Source organism: Amblyomma americanum, chromosome 1, assembly GCF_052857255.1.
Source record: "Amblyomma americanum isolate KBUSLIRL-KWMA chromosome 1, ASM5285725v1, whole genome shotgun sequence".
Classification (NCBI taxonomy): domain Eukaryota; kingdom Metazoa; phylum Arthropoda; class Arachnida; order Ixodida; family Ixodidae; genus Amblyomma; species Amblyomma americanum.
In genome coordinates, this window is record NC_135497.1 from 287,692,157 (window position 1) to 287,705,729 (window position 13,573).

Sequence of the window (13,573 nt, forward strand, 5' to 3'; positions counted from 1 at the left end):
TTTTTTTTACAGGGCCACGTCCCTAGCCTTAAGGTTCCACGGTGACGGCGGACCTTTTCTCTGTAGCTGCCCCCCTATGGCCGTGGAGGATTCCAGGTCGCAGCAGATTGCCTACGGTAGGTGCATGTCTATAGTCGTGTTTACATGAATACGAAGTAACTGTCTGCTTAAGAGAGTACAGAAGCTGCTTTCCTCTTTTTGTGCATGTACAGCGTTTTATAGTCCATAAAGAGCACGGTGCCGTTCTTTTACAGGGCCACGTCCCCAGCCGTAAGGTTCCACGGTGGCGGTGGATTTTTTCTCCGCAGCTTCCCCCTCCCACTCTGGCCGTGGTGGTTTTCAGGTAGGATCAGGTCGCCTAAGGTAGGTGTATGTCTACAGTCGCCTTTACATGAATGCGAAGTAAATGCCTTTTTAAGGGAGTAAAGTAGCTGCTTTCCTCTTTTTGTGCACGTACAGCGTTTTAGAGTACATAAAGAGTACGGTGCCGTTCTTTTACAGGGCCACGTCCCCAGCCTTAAGGTTCCACGGTGACGGCGGATGTTTTTTTCCGCAGCTGCCCCCTCTGACCATGGTGGATTTGAGGTCGGAGCAGGTCGCCTAAGGTGGGTGCATGTCTATTGTCGGGCTTATGTGAATATGAAGTAAACGCTTGCTTAAGGGAGTACAGTAGCTGCTTTCCTCTTTTTGTGCGGGTACGGCGTTTTATAGACGATAAAAAGCATGGTGCCGTTCTTTTACAGGGCCACGTTCCCAGCCGTAAGGTTCCACAGTGGCGGTGGACTTTATCTCCGCAGCTCCCCCGTCTTGCCGTGGTGATTCGACATCGGAGCAGATTGGCTACGGTAGGTGCATGTCTGTAGTCGTGCTTACGTGTATACGAAGTAAAGGGCTGCTTGAGTACAGCAGCTGCTTTAGCCTTTTTGTGCGCGTACGGCTTTTTATAGTCACTAAACAGCAATGTGCCGTTATTTTACAGGGCCACGTCACCAGCCTTAAGGTTCCACAGTGACGGCGGACCATTTGTCCGCAGCTGCCCCCCTCTGGCCATGGTGGATTCGAGGTCGCAGCAGATTGCCCACGGTATGTGATGTCTGTAGTCGCGCTTATGTGAATACGAAGTAAACGCTTGATTAAGGGAGTACAGTAGCTGCTTTCCTCCTTTTGTGCACGTACAGCCTTTTATAGTACATAAAGAGTATGGTGCCATTTTTTTACAGGGCCACATCTCCAGCCTTAAGGTTCCACGGTGACGGCGGACCTTTTCTCCGCAGCTGCCCCCTCTGGCCGTGGTGGATTCCAGGTCGCAGCAGATTGCCTACGGTAGGTGCATATCTATAGTCACGTTTACGTGAATACGAAGCAAACATGTGCTTAAGAAAAAACAGAAGCTGCCTTCCTCTTTTTGTGCACGTACAGCGCTTTATAGTACATAAAGAGTACGGTGCCGTTTTTTTACAGGGCCATGTCCCCAGCCTTAAGGTTCCACGGTGACGGCGGACTTTTTGTCCGCAGCTGCCCCTCTGACCGTGGCGGATTTGAGGTCGGAGCAATTCGCCTAAGGTAGGTGCATGTATATTGTCGCGTTTACATGAATACGAAGTAAACGCCTGTTTAAGAGAGAAAAGTAGCTGCTTTCCTCTTTTTATGCGCGACGGCGTTTTAAAGTACTTAAAGAGTACGGTGCCGTTCTTTTACAGGGCCACGTCCCCAGCCTTAAGGTTCCACGGTGACGGCGGACCTTTTCTCCGCAGCTGCCCCCCTATGGCCGTGGAGGATTCCTGGTCGCAGCAGATTGCCTACGGTAGGTGCATGTCTGTAGTCGCGTTTACATGAATACGAAGTAAACGTCTGCTTTAGAGAGTACAGAAGCTGCTTTCCTCTTTTTGTGCACGTACAGCGCTTTCTAGTACATAAAGAGTACGGTGCCGTTTTTTTACAGGGCCATGACCCCAGCCTTAAGGTTCCACGGTGACGGCGGACTTTTTGTCCGCAGCTGCCCCTCTGACCGTGGCGGATTTGAGGTCGGAGCAATTCGCCTAAGGTAGGTGCATGTATATTGTCGCGTTTACATGAATACGAAGTAAACGCCTGTTTAAGAGAGAAAAGTAGCTGCTTTCCTCTTTTTATGCGCGACGGCGTTTTATAGTACATAAAGAGTACGGTGCCGTTCTTTTACAGGGCCACGTCCCCAGCCTTAAGGTTCCACGGTGACGGCGGACCTTTTCTCCGCAGCTGCCCCCCCTATGGCCGTGGAGGATTCCTGGTCGCAGCAGATTGCCTACGGTAGGTACATGTCTGTAGTCGCGTTTACATGAATACGAAGCAAACGTCTGCTTTAGAGAGTACAGAAGCTGCTTTCCTCTTTTTGTGCACGTACAGTGATTTATAGTACATAAAGAGTATGGTGCCGTTCTTTTACAGGGCCACGTCCCCAGCCTTAAGGTTCCACGGTGACGGCGGACCTTTTCTCCGCAGCTGCCCCCCTATGGCCGTGGAGGATTCCTGGTCGCAGCAGATTGCCTACGGTAGGTGCATGTCTGTAGTCGCGTTTACATGAATACGAAGCAAACGTCTGCTTTAGAGAGTACAGAAGCTGCTTTCCTCTTTTTGTGCACGTACAGTAATTTATAGTACATAAAGAGTACGGTGCCGTTCTTTTACAGGGCCATGTCCCCAGCCTTAAGGTTCCACGGTGACGGCGGACTTTTTGTCCGCAGCTGCCCCTCTGACCGTGGCGGATTTGAGGTCGGAGCAATTCGCCTAAGGTAGGTGCATGTATATTGTCGCGTTTACATGAATACGAAGTAAACGCCTGTTTAAGAGAGAAAAGTAGCTGCTTTCCTCTTTTTATGCGCGACGGCGTTTTATAGTACATAAAGAGTACGGTGCCGTTCTTTTACAGGGCCACGTCCCCAGCCCTAAGGTTCCACGGTGACGGCGGACCTTTTCTCCGCAGCTGCCCCCCTATGGCCGTGGAGGATTCCTGGTCGCAGCAGATTGCCTACGGTAGGTACATGTCTGTAGTCGCGTTTACATGAATACGAAGCAAACGTCTGCTTTAGAGAGTACAGAAGCTGCTTTCCTCTTTTTGTGCACGTACAGCGCTTTATAGTACATAAAGAGTACGGTGCCGTTTTTTTACAGGGCCATGTCCCCAGCCTTAAGGTTCCACGGTGACGGCGGACTTTTTGTCCGCAGCTGCCCCTCTGACCGTGGCGGATTTGAGGTCGGAGCAATTCGCCTAAGGTAGGTGCATGTATATTGTCGCGTTTACATGAATACGAAGTAAACGCCTGTTTAAGAGAGAAAAGTAGCTGCTTTCCTCTTTTTATGCGCGACGGCGTTTTATAGTACATAAAGAGTACGGTGCCGTTCTTTTACAGGGCCACGTCCCCAGCCTTAAGGTTCCACGGTGACGGCGGACCTTTTCTCCGCAGCTGCCCCCCTATGGCCGTGGAGGATTCCTGGTCGCAGCAGATTGCCTACGGTAGGTGCATGTCTGTAGTCGCGTTTACATGAATACGAAGTAAACGTCTGCTTTAGAGAGTACAGAAGCTGCTTTCCTCTTTTTGTGCACGTACAGTGATTTATAGTACATAAAGAGTACGGTGCCGTTCTTTTACAGGGCCACTTCACCAGCCTTAAGGTTCCACGGTGACGGCGGACCTTTTGTCTGCAGCTGCCCTCCTCTGGCCATGGTGGATTCGAGGTCGCAGCATATTGCCTACGGTATGTGCATGTCTGTAGTCGCGCTTATGTGAATACGAAGTAAACGCTTGATTAGGGGGTACAGAAGCTGATTTCCTCTTTTTGTGCACGTACAGCCTTTTATAGTACATAAAGAGTATGGTGCCGTTCTTTTAAAGGGCCACATCTCCAGCCTTAAGGTTCCACGGTGACGGCGGACCTTTTCTCCGCAGCTGCCCCCCTACGGCCGTGGAGGATTCCTGGTCGCAGCAGATTGCCTACGGTAGGTGCATGTCTGTAGTCGCGCTTATGTGAATACGAAGTAAACGCTTGATTATGGGAGTACAGCAGCTGCTTTCCTCCTTTTGTGCACGTACAGCCTTTTATAGTACATAAAGAGTATGGTGCCGTTCTTTTACAGGGCAACATCTCCAGCCTTAAGGTTCCACGGTGACGGCGGACCTTTTCTCCGCAGCTGCCCCCTATGGCCGTGGAGGATTCCTGGTCGCAGCAGATTGCCTACGGTAGGTGCATGTCTGTAGTCGCGTTTACATGAATACGAAGCAAACGTCTGCTTCAGAGAGTACAGAAGCTGATTTCCTCTTTTTGTGCACGTACAGCGCTTTATAGTACATAAAGAGTACGGTGCCGTTTTTTACAGGGCCATGTCCCCAGCCTTAAGGTTCCACGGTGACGGCGGACTTTTTGTCCGCAGCTGCCCCTCTGACCGTGGCGGATTTGAGGTCGGAGCAATTCGCCTAAGGTAGGTGCATGTATATTGTCGCGTTTACATGAATACGAAGTAAACGCCTGTTTAAGAGAGAAAAGTAGCTGCTTTCCTCTTTTTATGCACGACGGCGTTTTATAGTACATAAAGAGTACGGTGCCGTTCTTTTACAGTGCCACGTCCCCAGCCTTAAGGTTGCACGGTGACGGCGGACCTTTTCTCCGCAGCTGCCCCCCTATGGCCGTGGAGGATTCCTGGTCGCAGCAGATTGCCTACGGTAGGTGCATGTCTGTAGTCGCGTTTACATGAATACGAAGTAAACGTCTGCTTTAGAGAGTACAGAAGCTGCTTTCCTCTTTTTGTGCACGTACAGTGATTTATAATACATAAAGAGTATGGTGCCGTTCTTTTACAGGGCCACATCTCCAGCCTTAAGGTTCCACGGTGACGGCCGACCTTTTCTCCGCAGCTGGCCCCCTATGGCCGTGGAGGATTCCTGGTCGCAGCAGATTGCCTACGGTAGGTACATGTCTGTAGTCGCGTTTACATGAATACGAAGCAAACGTCTGCTTTAGAGAGTACAGAAGCTGCTTTCCTCTTTTTGTGCACGTACAGCGCTTTATAGTACATAAAGAGTACGGTGCCGTTTTTTTACAGGGCCATGTCCCCAGCCTTAAGGTTCCACGGTGACGGCGGACTTTTTGTCCGCAGCTGCCCCTCTGACCGTGGCGGATTTGAGGTCGGAGCAATTCGCCTAAGGTAGGTGCATGTATATTGTCGCGTTTACATGAATACGAAGTAAACGCCTGTTTAAGAGAGAAAAGAAGCTGCTTTCCTCTTTTTATGCGCGACGGCGTTTTATAGTACATAAAGAGTACGGTGCCGTTCTTTTACAGGGCCACGTCCCCAGCCTTAAGGTTCCACGGTGACGGCGGACCTTTTCTCCGCAGCTGCCCCCCTATGGCCGTGGAGGATTCCTGGTCGCAGCAGATTGCCTACGGTAGGTGCATGTCTGTAGTCGCGTTTACATGAATACGAAGTAAACGTCTGCTTTAGAGAGTACAGAAGCTGCTTTCCTCTTTTTGTGCACGTACAGTGATTTATAGTACATAAAGAGTACGGTGCCGTTCTTTTACAGGGCCACTTCACCAGCCTTAAGGTTCCACGGTGACGGCGGACCTTTTGTCTGCAGCTGCCCTCCTCTGGCCATGGTGGATTCGAGGTCGCAGCATATTGCCTACGGTATGTGCATGTCTGTAGTCGCGCTTATGTGAATACGAAGTAAACGCTTGATTAAGGGAATACAGCAGCTGCTTTCCTCTTTTTGTGCACGTACAGTGATTTATAGTACATAAAGAGTACGGTGCCGTTCTTTTACAGGGCCACTTCACCAGCCTTAAGGTTCCACGGTGACGGCAGACCTTTTGTCTGCAGCTGCCCTCCTCTGGCCATGGTGGATTCGAGGTCGCAGCATATTGCCTACGGTATGTGCATGTCTGTAGTCGCGCTTATGTGAATACGAAGTAAACGCTTGATTAAGGGAGTACAGCAGATGCTTTCCTCCTTTTGTGCACGTACAGCCTTTTATAGTACATAAAGAGTATGGTGCCGTTCTTTTACAGGGCCACATCTCCAGCCTTAAGGTTCCATGGTGACGGCGGACCTTTTCTCCGCAGCTGCCCCCCTATGGCCGTGGAGGATTCCTGGTCGCAGCAGATTGCCTACGGTAGGTGCATGTCTGTAGTCGCGTTTATATGAATACGAAGCAAACGTGTGCTTAAGAGAAAACAGAAGCTGCTTTCCTCTTTTTGTGCACGTACAGCGCTTTATAGTACATAAAGAGTACGGTGCCGTTTTTTTACAGGGCCATGTCCCCAGCCTTAAGGTTCCACGGTGACGGCGGACTTTTTGTCCGCAGCTGCCCCTCTGACCGTGGCGGATTTGAGGTCGGAGCAATTCGCCTAAGGTAGGTGCATGTATATTGTCGCGTTTACATGAATACGAAGTAAACGCCTGTTTAAGAGAGAAAAGTAGCTGCTTTCCTCTTTTTATGCGCGACGGCGTTTTATAGTACATAAAGAGTACGGTGCCGTTCTTTTACAGGGCCACGTCCCCAGCCTTAAGGTTGCACGGTGACGGCGGACCTTTTCTCCGCAGCTGCCCCCCTATGGCCGTGGAGGATTCCTGGTCGCAGCAGATTGCCTACGGTAGGTGCATGTCTGTAGTCGCGTTTACATGAATACGAAGCAAACGTCTGCTTTAGAGAGTACAGAAGCTGCTTTCCTCTTTTTGTGCACGTACAGTGATTTATAGTACATAAAGAGTACGGTGCCGTTCTTTTACAGGGCCATGTCCCCAGCCTTAAGGTTCCACGGTGAAGGCGGACTTTTTGTCCGCAGCTGCCCCTCTGACCGTGGCGGATTTGAGGTCGGAGCAATTCGCCTAAGGTAGGTGCATGTATATTGTCGCGTTTACATGAATACGAAGTAAACGCCTGTTTAAGAGAGAAAAGTAGCTGCTTTCCTCTTTTTATGCGCGACGGCGTTTTATAGTACATATAGAGTACGGTGCCGTTCTTTTACAGGGCCACGTCCCCAGCCTTAAGGTTCCACGGTGACGGCGGACCTTTTCTCCGCAGCTGCCCCCCTATGGCCGTGGAGGATTCCTGGTCGCAGCAGATTGCCTACGGTAGGTGCATGTCTGTAGTCGCGTTTACATGAATACGAAGTAAACGTCTGCTTTAGAGAGTACAGAAGCTGCTTTCCTCTTTTTGTGCACGTACAGTGATTTATAGTACACAAAGAGTATGGTGCCGTTCTTTTACAGGGCCACATCTCCAGCCTTAAGGTTCCACGGTGACGGCGGACCTTTTCTCCGCAGCTGCCCCCCTATGGCCGTGGAGGATTCCTGGTCGCAGCAGATTGCCTACGGTAGGTGCATGTCTGTAGTCGCGCTTATGTGAATACGAAGTAAACGCTTGATTATGGGAGTACAGCAGCTGCTTTCCTCCTTTTGTGCACGTACAGCCTTTTATAGTACATAAAGAGTATGGTGCCGTTCTTTTACAGGGCCACATCTCCAGCCTTAAGGTTCCACGGTGACGGCGGACCTTTTCTCCGCAGCTGCCCCCCTATGGCCGTGGAGGATTCCTGGTCGCAGCAGATTGCCTACGGTAGGTGCATGTCTGTAGTCGCGTTTACATGAATACGAAGTAAACGTCTGCTTTAGAGAGTACAGAAGCTGCTTTCCTCTTTTTGTGCACGTACAGTGATTTATAGTACATAAAGAGTATAGTGCCGTTCTTTTACAGGGCCACATCTCCAGCCTTAAGGTTCCACGGTGACGGCGGACCTTTTCTCCGCAGCTGCCCCCCTATGGCCGTGGAGGATTCCTGGTCGCAGCAGATTGCCTACGGTAGGTGCATGTCTGTAGTCGCGCTTATGTGAATACGAAGTAAACGCTTGATTATGGGAGTACAGCAGCTGCTTTCCTCCTTTTGTGCACGTACAGCCTTTTATAGTACATAAAGAGTATGGTGCCGTTCTTTTACAGGGCCACATCTCCAGCCTTAAGGTTCCACGGTGACGGCGGACCTTTTCTCCGCAGCTGCCCCCCTATGGCCGTGGAGGATTCCTGGTCGCAGCAGATTGCCTACGGTAGGTGCATGTCTGTAGTCGCGTTTACATGAATACGAAGCAAACGTCTGCTTTAGAGAGTACAGAAGCTGCTTTCCTCTTTTTGTGCACGTACAGCGCTTTATAGTACATAAAGAGTACGGTGCCCTTTTTTTACAGGGCCATGACCCCAGCCTTAAGGTTCCACGGTGACGGCGGACTTTTTGTCCGCAGCTGCCCCTCTGACCGTGGCGGATTTGAGGTCGGAGCAATTCGCCTAAGGTAGGTGCATGTATATTGTCGCGTTTACATGAATACGAAGTAAACGCCTGTTTAAGAGAGAAAAGTAGCTGCTTTCCTCTTTTTATGCGCGACGGCGTTTTATAGTACGTAAAGAGTACGGTGCCGTTCTTTTACAGGGCCACGTCCCCAGCCTTAAGGTTCCACGGTGACGGCGGACCTTTTCTCCGCAGCTGCCCCCCTATGGCCGTGGAGGATTCCTGGTCGCAGCAGATTGCCTACGGTAGGTACATGTCTGTAGTCGCGTTTACATGAATACGAAGCAAACGTCTCCTTTAGAGAGTACAGAAGCTGCTTTCCTCTTTTTGTGCACGTACAGCGCTTTATAGTACATAAAGAGTACGGTGCCGTTTTTTTACAGGGCCATGTCCCCAGCCTTAAGGTTCCACGGTGACGGCGGACTTTTTGTCCGCAGCTGCCCCTCTGACCGTGGCGGATTTGAGGTCGGAGCAATTCGCCTAAGGTAGGTGCATGTATATTGTCGCGTTTACATGAATACGAAGTAAACGCCTGTTTAAGAGAGAAAAGTAGCTGCTTTCCTCTTTTTATGCGCGACGGCGTTTTATAGTACATAAAGAGTACGGTCCCGTTCTTTTTACAGGGCCACGTCCCCAGCCCTAAGGTTCCACGGTGACGGCGGACCTTTTCTCCGCAGCTGCCCCCCTATGGCCGTGGAGGATTCCTGGTCGCAGCAGATTGCCTACGGTAGGTGCATGTCTGTAGTCGCGTTTACATGAATACGAAGTAAACGTCTGCTTTAGAGAGTACAGAAGCTGCTTTCCTCTTTTTGTGCACGTACAGTGATTTATAGTACATAAAGAGTATGGTGCCGTTCTTTTACAGGGCCACATCTCCAGCCTTAAGGTTCCACGGTGACGGCGGACCTTTTCTCCGCAGCTGCCCCCCTATGGCCGTGGAGGATTCCTGGTCGCAGCAGATTGCCTACGGTAGGTGCATGTCTGTAGTCGCGCTTATGTGAATACGAAGTAAACGCTTGATTATGGGAGTACAGCAGCTGCTTTCCTCCTTTTGTGCATGTACAGCCTTTTATAGTACATAAAGAGTATGGTGCCGTTCTTTTACAGGGCCACATCTCCAGCCTTAAGGTTCCACGGTGACGGCGGACCTTTTCTCCGCAGCTGCCCCCCTATGGCCGTGGAGGATTCCTGGTCGCAGCAGATTGCCTACGGTAGGTGCATGTCTGTAGTCGCGTTTACATGAATACGAAGCAAACGTCTGCTTTAGAGAGTACAGAAGCTGCTTTCCTCTTTTTGTGCACGTACAGCGCTTTATAGTACATAAAGAGTACGGTGCCGTTCTTTTACAGGGCCATGTCCCCAGCCTTAAGGTTCCACGGTGACGGCGGACTTTTTGTCCGCAGCTGCCCCTCTGACCGTGGCGGATTTGAGGTCGGAGCAATTCGCCTAAGGTAGGTGCATGTATATTGTCGCGTTTACATGAATACGAAGTAAACGCCTGTTTAAGAGAGAAAAGTAGCTGCTTTCCTCTTTTTATGCGCGACGGCGTTTTATAGTACATATAGAGTACGGTGCCGTTCTTTTACAGGGCCACGTCCCCAGCCTTAAGGTTCCACGGTGACGGCGGACCTTTTCTCCGCAGCTGCCCCCCTATGGCCGTGGAGGATTCCTGGTCGCAGCAGATTGCCTACGGTAGGTGCATGTCTGTAGTCGCGTTTACATGAATACGAAGTAAACGTCTGCTTTAGAGAGTACAGAAGCTGCTTTCCTCTTTTTGTGCACGTACAGTGATTTATAGTACATAAAGAGTATGGTGCCATTCTTTTACAGGGCCACATCTCCAGCCTTAAGGTTCCACGGTGACGGCGGACCTTTTCTCCGCAGCTGCCCCCCTATGGCCGTGGAGGATTCCTGGTCGCAGCAGATTGCCTACGGTAGGTGCATGTCTGTAGTCGCGCTTATGTGAATACGAAGTAAACGCTTGATTATGGGAGTACAGCAGCTGCTTTCCTCCTTTTGTGCATGTACAGCCTTTTATAGTACATAAAGAGTATGGTGCCGTTCTTTTACAGGGCCACATCTCCAGCCTTAAGGTTCCACGGTGACGGCAGACCTTTTCTCCGCAGCTGCCCCCCTATGGCCGTGCAGGATTCCTGGTCGCAGCAGATTGCCTACGGTAGGTGCATGTCTGTAGTCGCGTTTACATGAATACGAAGCAAACGTCTGCTTTAGAGAGTACAGAAGCTGCTTTCCTCTTTTTGTGCACGTACAGCGCTTTATAGTACATAAAGAGTACGGTGCCGTTTTTTTACAGGGCCATGACCCCAGCCTTAAGGTTCCACGGTGACGGCGGACTTTTTGTCCGCAGCTGCCCCTCTGACCATGGCCGATTTGAGGTCGGAGCAATTCGCCTAAGGTAGGTGCATGTATATTGTCGCGTTTACATGAATACGAAGTAAACGCCTGTTTAAGAGAGAAAAGTAGCTGCTTTCCTCTTTTTATGTGCGACGGCGTTTTATAGTACATAAAGAGTACGGTGCCGTTCTTTTACAGGGCCACGTCCCCAGCCTTAAGGTTCCACGGTGACGGCGGACCTTTTCTCCGCAGCTGCCCCCCTATGGCCGTGGAGGATTCCTGGTCGCAGCAGATTGCCTACGGTAGGTACATGTCTGTAGTCGCGTTTACATGAATACGAAGCAAACGTCTGCTTTAGAGAGTACAGAAGCTGCTTTCCTCTTTTTCTGCACGCACAGCGCTTTATAGTACATAAAGAGCACGGTGCCGTTTTTTTACAGGGCCTTGTCCCCAGCCTTAAGGTTCCACGGTGACGGCGGACTTTTTGTCCGCAGCTGCCCCTCTGACCGTGGCGGATTTGAGGTCGGAGCAATTCGCCTAAGGTAGGTGCATGTATATTGTCGCGTTTACATGAATACGAAGTAAACGCCTGTTTAAGAGAGAAAAGTAGCTGCTTTCCTCTTTTTATGCGCGACGGCGTTTTATAGTACATAAAGAGTACGGTGCCGTTCTTTTACAGGGCCACGTCCTCAGCCTTAAGGTTCCACGGTGACGGCGGACCTTTTCTCCGCAGCTGCCCCCCTATGGCCGTGGAGGATTCCTGGTCGCAGCAGATTGCCTATGGTAGGTACATGTCTGTAGTCGCGTTTACATGAATACGAAGCAAACGTCTGCTTTAGAGAGTACAGAAGCTGCTTTCCTCTTTTTGTGCACGTACAGCGCTTTATAGTACATAAAGAGTACGGTGCCGTTTTTTTACAGGGCCATGTCCCCAGCCTTAAGGTTCCACGGTGACGGCGGACTTTTTGTCCGCAGCTGCCCCTCTGACCGTGGCGGATTTGAGGTCGGAGCAATTCGCCTAAGGTAGGTGCATGTATATTGTCGCGTTTACATGAATACGAAGTATACGCCTGTTTAAGAGAGAAAAGAAGCTGCTTTCCTCTTTTTATGCGCGACGGCGTTTTATAGTACATAAAGAGTACGGTGCCGTTCTTTTACAGGGCCACGTCCCCAGCCTTAAGGTTCCACGGTGACGGCGGACCTTTTCTCCGCAGCTGCCCCCCTATGGCCGTGGAGGATTCCTGGTCGCAGCAGATTGCCTACGGTAGGTGCATGTCTGTAGTCGCGTTTACATGAATACGAAGTAAACGTCTGCTTTAGAGAGTACAGAAGCTGCTTTCCTCTTTTTGTGCACGTACAGTGATTTATAGTACATAAAGAGTACGGTGCCGTTCTTTTACAGGGCCACTTCACCAGCCTTAAGGTTCCACGGTGACGGCGGACCTTTTGTCTGCAGCTGCCCCTCTGACCGTGGCGGATTTGAGGTCGGAGCAATTCGCCTAAGGTAGGTGCATGTATATTGTCGCGTTTACATGAATACGAAGTAAACGCCTGTGTAAGAGAGAAAAGTAGCTGCTTTCCTCTTTTTATGCGCGACGGCGTTTTATAGTACATAAAGAGTACGGTCCCGTTCTTTTTACAGGGCCACGTCCCCAGCCCTAAGGTTCCACGGTGACGGCGGACCTTTTCTCCGCAGCTGCCCCCCTATGGCCGTGGAGGATTCCTGGTCGCAGCAGATTGACTACGGTAGGTGCATGTCTGTAGTCGCGTTTACATGAATACGAAGTAAACGTCTGCTTTAGAGAGTACAGAAGCTGCTTTCCTCTTTTTGTGCACGTACAGTGATTTATAGTACATAAAGAGTATGGTGCCGTTCTTTTACAGGGCCACATCTCCAGCCTTAAGGTTCCACGGTGACGGCGGACCTTTTCTCCGCAGCTGCCCCTCTATGGCCGTGGAGGATTCCTGGTCGCAGCAGATTGCCTACGGTAGGTGCATGTCTGTAGTCGCGCTTATGTGAATACGAAGTAAACGCTTGATTATGGGAGTACAGCAGCTGCTTTCCTCCTTTTGTGCATGTACAGCCTTTTATAGTACATAAAGAGTATGGTGCCGTTCTTTTACAGGGCCACATCTCCAGCCTTAAGGTTCCACGGTGACGGCGGACCTTTTCTCCGCAGCTGCCCCCCTATGGCCGTGGAGGATTCCTGGTCGCAGCAGATTGCCTACGGTAGGTGCATGTCTGTAGTCGCGTTTACATGAATACGAAGCAAACGTCTGCTTTAGAGAGTACAGAAGCTGCTTTCCTCTTTTTGTGCACGTACAGCCCTTTATAGTACATAAAGAGTACGGTGCCGTTCTTTTACAGGGCCATGTCCCCAGCCTTAAGGTTCCACGGTGACGGCGGACTTTTTGTCCGCAGCTGCCCCTCTGACCGTGGCGGATTTGAGGTCGGAGCAATTCGCCTAAGGTAGGTGCATGTATATTGTCGCGTTTACATTAATACGAAGTAAACGCCTGTTTAAGAGAGAAAAGTAGCTGCTTTCCTCTTTTTATGCGCGACGGCGTTTTATAGTACATATAGAGTACGGTGCCGTTCTTTTACAGGGCCACGTCCCCAGCCTTAAGGTTCCACGGTGACGGCGGACCTTTTCTCCGCAGCTGCCCCCCTATGGCCGTGGAGGATTCCTGGTCGCAGCAGATTGCCTACGGTAGGTGCATGTCTGTAGTCGCGTTTACATGAATACGAAGTAAACGTCTGCTTTAGAGAGTACAGAAGCTGCTTTCCTCTTTTTGTGCACGTACAGTGATTTATAGTACATAAAGAGTATGGTGCCGTTCTTTTACAGGGCCACATCTCCAGCCTTAAGGTTCCACGGTGACGGCGGACCTTTTCTCCGCAGCTGCCC

General features: G+C 50.5%; 1 long non-coding RNA gene across 2 annotated transcripts; it reads left to right on the forward strand.

Annotated features, from left to right (window-relative positions):
- Positions 1 to 747: 747 nt before the first annotated feature.
- On the forward strand, positions 748 to 12,610 carry LOC144097933 (uncharacterized). Of its 2 annotated transcripts, none has more exons than XR_013307116.1 (3): positions 748 to 845; positions 980 to 1,083; positions 12,549 to 12,610. It is a non-coding gene; the product is annotated as an uncharacterized LOC144097933 (long non-coding RNA). The 2 variants fall into 2 exon arrangements; XR_013307115.1 differs by lacking the exon at positions 12,549 to 12,610 and adding an exon at positions 1,221 to 1,324.
- Positions 12,611 to 13,573: the final 963 nt, after the last annotated feature.